Source organism: Nanorana parkeri, unplaced genomic scaffold (assembly GCF_000935625.1).
Source record: "Nanorana parkeri isolate BGI_ZX_2015 unplaced genomic scaffold, ASM93562v1 scaffold127, whole genome shotgun sequence".
NCBI lineage: Eukaryota > Metazoa > Chordata > Amphibia > Anura > Dicroglossidae > Nanorana > Nanorana parkeri.
The window spans coordinates 2,146,711-2,153,232 of record NW_017306395.1 but is presented as its reverse complement, the minus strand read 5'-3'; positions in this window follow the sequence as shown (position 1 = coordinate 2,153,232).

The following is a 6,522-nucleotide window of genomic DNA, read 5'->3' as shown; positions in this document are numbered from 1 at the left end:
TAAGTTAATAAACACATGTTAATATTTTTATAAACCTTGATTCTATGTATAATTTGTATTATGTACTGTATTTAGTTGGGGGCAGCCATATTAGCTTACTACATGCTTCCTGCTTTCCATTGCTATACAATGCTCTGTGGCATCTTTGCTGTGTAGACAAATACCAGTTGATCAGAACGCTGAGGGGTATATTTGTGAACACCGACAGAGCAGATTTTTCATTATTTACTCATCCCTGGTAAAGGAGCTATGGGCAATCAATAAAGAAACAAGATTGCAAGTGTTTTAAATGAGATTCTTTGGATGGCTGGCAGGTTTGCTCTTTATGATACAATGAGGAGCTTCTAGGCACACCAAAGAAAGACTACTGGAATTACACAAATAATACTGACTTCTAGAGCTATTTACAATGCTTACATTCAATAATGGTTCTGATGCTATGATACAGTGGTCTGCACACTGCGGCCTGTGGGGCGAATGCGACCCTTTGTCTACATTTAACTCTTGGGGCACTATTCCTCCCACTGATGTCAATGATGGGGCACTGTTCTCGATACCAATAATGGGGCACTATTCCTCCCACCATAATGATGGGGCACTATTCCTCCCACTGATACCAACAATGGGGGCACTATTCCTCCCACTGATACCAATGATGGGGCAATATTCCTTCCACTGATACCAACGATGGGGCACTATTCATCCCACTGATGTCAATGATGGAGCACTGTTCTTCCCACTGATACCAACGATGGGGCACTATTCCTCCCACTGATGTCAATGATAGAGCACTGTTCTTCCCACTGATACCAATGATGTGGCAATATTCTTCCCACTGATACCAATGATGGGGCACTATTCCTCCCACTGATACCAATGATGGGGCACTATTCCTCTCACTGATACCAACAATGGGGTACTATTCCTCCCACTGATACAAACAATGGGGCACTATTCCTCCCACTAATACCAACTATGGGACACTATTCCTCCCATTGATACCAACGAGGAGGCACTATTCCTTCCACTGATACCAATGATTGGGCACTATTCCTCAAAACTGTTACCACTGATTGGGCATTATTCCTCCCACTGCAGTGTTAATTTAGGCAACTAATAATTTTCATCATAGTTTTCTTCAACAACACTTTTTCAGTGACTAAAACTAGACTAAAACTAAATACAAAATAAGTTATGATGACTAAAACTATAACGAAAATATATTTTAAAAATAATACATTTTAGTCGACTAACTAAAAGTAGGCTAAAATGTAAGAGAGAGACGATTTGGGAAGAGATCCATTCAGAACTAATCTTTTTGGACTTTCAGTTCCGGTACCACCTTGATTGGATGGCTAATAGGTAATATGTGCAATGGCATTACAGCCAATATAGTTTTTTCATTTTAATATTTTAGAGTTGCACTTCTGCTTGAAAGAATGAAGAATGTCATATGCAAGTTGTATCAATGCATTTCTAATTACTGGTCCTTTGTTGAAAATACTCAGTATTATTGTTCCCTTATAAGACTTGGTTTAATCTAATTTTAAGATAAATAAAGACATGTTATATATCACAACAGTTAAATCTGCATTGCATGTTCCAACCTCAATACCATAAGTAAAAGCAGGTTAACAAATGTTTACTATAGGAGTATATAATGAGATTGGAAATTCTGGATTCAAGTACTCTAACTAAATCCACTAGATTTTAGTAACTAACTAAAACCTTATGATATGAAAACTAGACTAAAACTTAAACAATTCACATGACTAAAATATGACTATAACTAGTTGGCATTTTAGTCAAAAGACTATGACTAAAACAGAATCGAAATTTGCTGTCAAAATTAACACTGTTCCACTGATACCAAAAATGGGGCAATATTCCTTCCGTTGATACCACCGATGGAGCATTATTCATCCCACTGATACCAACGATGGGGCAGTCTTCCTCCCACTGATACCAATGATGGGGCATTATTCCTCCCACTGATACCAACAATGGGGCATTATTCCTCCCATTGATACCAACGATGGGGCACTATTCCTCTCACTGATACCAATGATGGGGCATTATTCCTCCCACTGATACCAAAGATAGTGTACTATTCCTTCCACTAACACCAAATATAGGGTACTATTTCTTTCACTGATACCAAGAATGGGACACTATTCTTGCCACTGACACCAATGATGGGGCACTATTCTTCCTACTGACACCAACAATGGGGCACTATTCTTACCACTGATACCAACGATGGAGCACTATTCTTACCACTGATACCAACGATGGAGCACTATTCTTCCCATTACCCCAACAATACGGCACTATTCTTACCTCTGATGCCAATAATGGGCCACTATTCTTCCCATTGATTCCAACAGTGGGGCACAGTTCCCCCCACTGATACCAATGATGGGGCATTTTTCCTCCCCCCACTGACCATAGGCATTAGGTTATTTTTACTACCACTCACCACTGAACCTACAGGAACAATTTATTTTCATATGAACTATCACTGTGGATAAATTAAGAGTGTAGTGCACTTGGAACATTCACAGCACTTGTGGATTTGCACACTGCTTTAATTGATTGGAGCACATGATGTATGGACATTTGTTAGCATTATTACGTCACCAGTAGGAACTATATGGTGCAAATGTCATATTTGAAGATTGTCATATTTTTATTTTTGAAATGCACATTGGTTTATCACACAATATTTATTCAAATATTTACTCATTGATTTATTTAATTATTTAAAGCGCAGCACATTAATTATTGAAAGTAGTATTACACATTTCCTTCCCTGCCATTGAACTCATTGACTAGTACAATGACCAGGGATGGCTTCCTGTTGACTAGTTCTGCCGTTAGTTTCTAGCCCCTCCGAACCCAAGTGGAATGTCTTGGCTTAAGGTGGCCACACAGGTATCGATATGAACATTCAATCTATCATTAAATTAGATGTGGGGGCTGCATTAGTTATCTTGTTTTAGCCTTTTTTTCCCCTTTATCTTCACCTGGTGATCCAGCCAGTAAGTCTGTTAATGTTCAACTTCCTTTCACAGATCAAGCTGTCCAGCAAAAGCTGCCTAAAAAGTGTTAGATTTAGTTTGGATTTAATTTATTAGTCAAGTCCATGCTGGTCCATCTAACACCACCATCCCCACAGGGTGATAATGCTGCTGTCCAAGGGTGGCTCCATTGCTCCTCCATAGAATGGAGCCACCCTGAGACAGGAAGTATATTACTGGTAGGATCACCAGGTGAAAATAAAGGAAAACAAAGCCTAAATAAAGAAAACTAATACAGCCACCACATTTAATGTCTGGTGAGCTGCAATATATAAAATGTTTGGTTTTCGGTTTAGATATACTTTAATGTTCTTGTGACTGTGTAGTACTATGGCCCTAGCCACTCCTCTTGTTCAACGAGTAAAAAACCAGCATGGCATTAGCTTTAGTAGCTGCCAAAATACCAAACTCAAAAAGATAATCATTCCTTTTTGTTGCTCATTGAAATATACTGAGGCAGAACGGCTGTTGTTTGATTCATTAGCAGATTCTGTGTAGAACAAAAAAGTAATTTTACCAATCCAGGCATCAAGTGAAAATTGATCAGATAGTAAAATAACCGTTTTGATTCCACCAACAATGGAGTTCCATGATTAATGACATCTAATTATCTCTGCATCATTGTGCTGGAAATTGGACAGCTGGCATCTCCTGCAATGTGTGTTTTGGACCAATGTATTTTAATAACTTTGTTTAATAGCTTGATAGCATCAGCAGCACAAGATGTCCTGAGTCTGACTTGAGACACGGTGGCGTTACAAGGCTATAATTGTCAGGGTACAGTGCGCGGGTGTCCCCACACCCCATGCAGGTACCCACGCAGGACCAAATTAGTATGACCAGACAAAGTTTATAAGCACAACGTTTATTAAACACACCAAAACCATAAAAACACAGGACAACCCCACCAACACCCACAAGTATCAAACAATAAACAAGAAAATGCAAAACAACAAACCCACATACAAAAGTGCAAGTGAAACCTGGGAAGCACGGCAGCACAAGGGGAGCCACGGGGCAAAGATCAGGGTACTAAGGGGCACCAGAATACAGGACTGGGACAGGACTCAGAAAATGGTGACAATACTGAGCCCAAAGCCCTGACTGCAGGGAGGGATTAAATACCCTCCCAGGTAGCACCAGGTGGTGAATAATCGCAGACAGCTGGGAGACACCCGCAGGTGAGCACTGGAGTTGCAGGTTCCAGCACCACCCAGTGGTGGTCTGGTACCTAACAGTTCCTGGCTGCCTGGAGACACCTGCAGGTGAGCGCAGGAACCGCAGGACCTAGTTCCAGCGCCACCTGGAGGTGCTATAGTTCCTGACAGTAATCTTCCATTGTTCCATTTCGTGCCATATGCAGGGGCAATACTTGACCCTGAAGGACCTGGAGCCTAGTGCGCCACTCAGTGGTCAAATGATGGTTCTATTTGAAACATGTGAGCAAGTCTAAAATGTGAATATTTTTTTAAGGCCCTTTTACACACATATGTTCCATTGCAGTGCGTTAGCATATGCTCATTAATGTGCTGTATTTTTGCACAAAGTGTTGGTAAACCTTAACAATGAACCTCGTTTTGTATGGATGTTTCTTCTGCACTCCTTACAGCGCCTGGAACCAATAGTCAATATGGTGTTTGCAGTGATGAACACGGATGGCGCCCTGTGTCTTCAATACAGTGCTGGTGATTCTACACTTCTCTGTACTAACAATGAACCTCTCTCATTTGCTATTTTCTGTTTCTTTATATTTGTTTAAAAAGTGCAAAAAATACCTGTTGAGTTGATAACTTCCTATGCTCTCTGCCTGTGCTGACTGTTATCAATTACATTGTTCTCAGATATCTTTGAGGACTGCAGAACTATATCCACAACTAAAAAAAAAAAGTTTTGGCTTTTGTTCTACTTTAATCTCCTATACTTCTATCCTTGTATTGTATTTTCCGTACATCTCTCTTGTTCCACTGTTGCCCTCATACCCAGCCTATGTTGAGTAGACTTTATAACATTGGCATTCTTTGATTTTGTATCAGTGTGTTCTTAGATTTGTATATTTTGATACGATTTGCTGTCATGTAACCCTGTGGCCTTGTGGCAGTCCATGTTCTTTTATCCTGTTGTGTGGCTTTTAATTGCGTGAAGCAATTTGAGTATCGTCTGTATGCTTTTTTTGCTTTTTAATGGAAAATCAATAAAAATTAGACTGAACTAAGAAACAGCTTTGATGTTCTAAAAAAAATATATAATGAAAATTATTATTAAGTACTTCATTGTGTTCTCTCTTTATCACTGTACAGTCTAAAATACACAGTGTGCTCCTTATCTAGATTACTCCCGGGATAATAAATTGTCCGTGGAAATCCCTGCTCCAAACAGGATAACGTTGTCTGGCAAAACATTAAATGTTGCGCTCATGTAAGAGCAGAAATAAATTGACATCTGCTGTGATTATATAACTACAGCTTTCACAAACATACAGATCATTCCAATCACTGACTCTCCCTATTGTGGTGTGGTTGGGTTTTTTTAGGGGTTCAGCTAAGCACCATGTTAATGAACAAGTCAGTCAACGAAAGGCTGATATTTCAGTTTCTGGTAGAGACTGCCATACCTCCAACTGAGATGGGAATGTGGGGCATATTTTAGCGCAAAGTACCGAAACATGGTTCCGTTAACATAGATCATGAGCATTAATGCACCCAAAAATTCTTGTTTTAACCTATAATTGCTTTTTTCTATCACTATTTTACCTTTTAGTTTGTCTTTATTTTGTCTTTTAAAATTAAAAAAAAATAAGATTTAAGGTTAGATAGAAAGATTTAGTGCCTTAAAACACTTTCAATAGTTAAAGAATACATTTATATAGTGATCTATACATTAGACCAAAAACAGGGAAAGCTTAGGAAGAAAGGGGGACATAAAGATGTATTTCTAATAAGAGGGACAGTTCCTCTAAATGAGGGAGAGTTGGGAGCTTTTCTAAGATTCTGTTGGGGTATCTAAGACACGTAAGAAGCCAAAGCCAGACTCGGCCCACCAGGCTCCTGGATACCTGTTCTCAGTGCAGCTTTCTTCCAACCCACACCTGCACAAGCCCTGTTGAATGGGGATTGGTTAGGTCCCTGAAATGCACTGGCTATAAAAATTGAACTAGACTCTCAACCTGACTCCAGTGGGGCCACAGGAACTTTCCTCAGTTTCCCCTGAAGGTAAACCCTTCTAAGAAGAATATGTGGGCTGCCATTGCTGAACACCTTCTGAAAATGCTATTTACTTGGCTGTTATACTGACTCTATGATTTAGTTCTTGCTGATCTGAAACAATTATGTAGATCAGGAAAGTCAAAATAAAGTCAGGATGCCTTATTTTCATATTTGCTCAGAGTCATTGACTCAAAGTATTAAATCCAAAGGTGCAGCATGACAGCATAGCTAGTAATCTG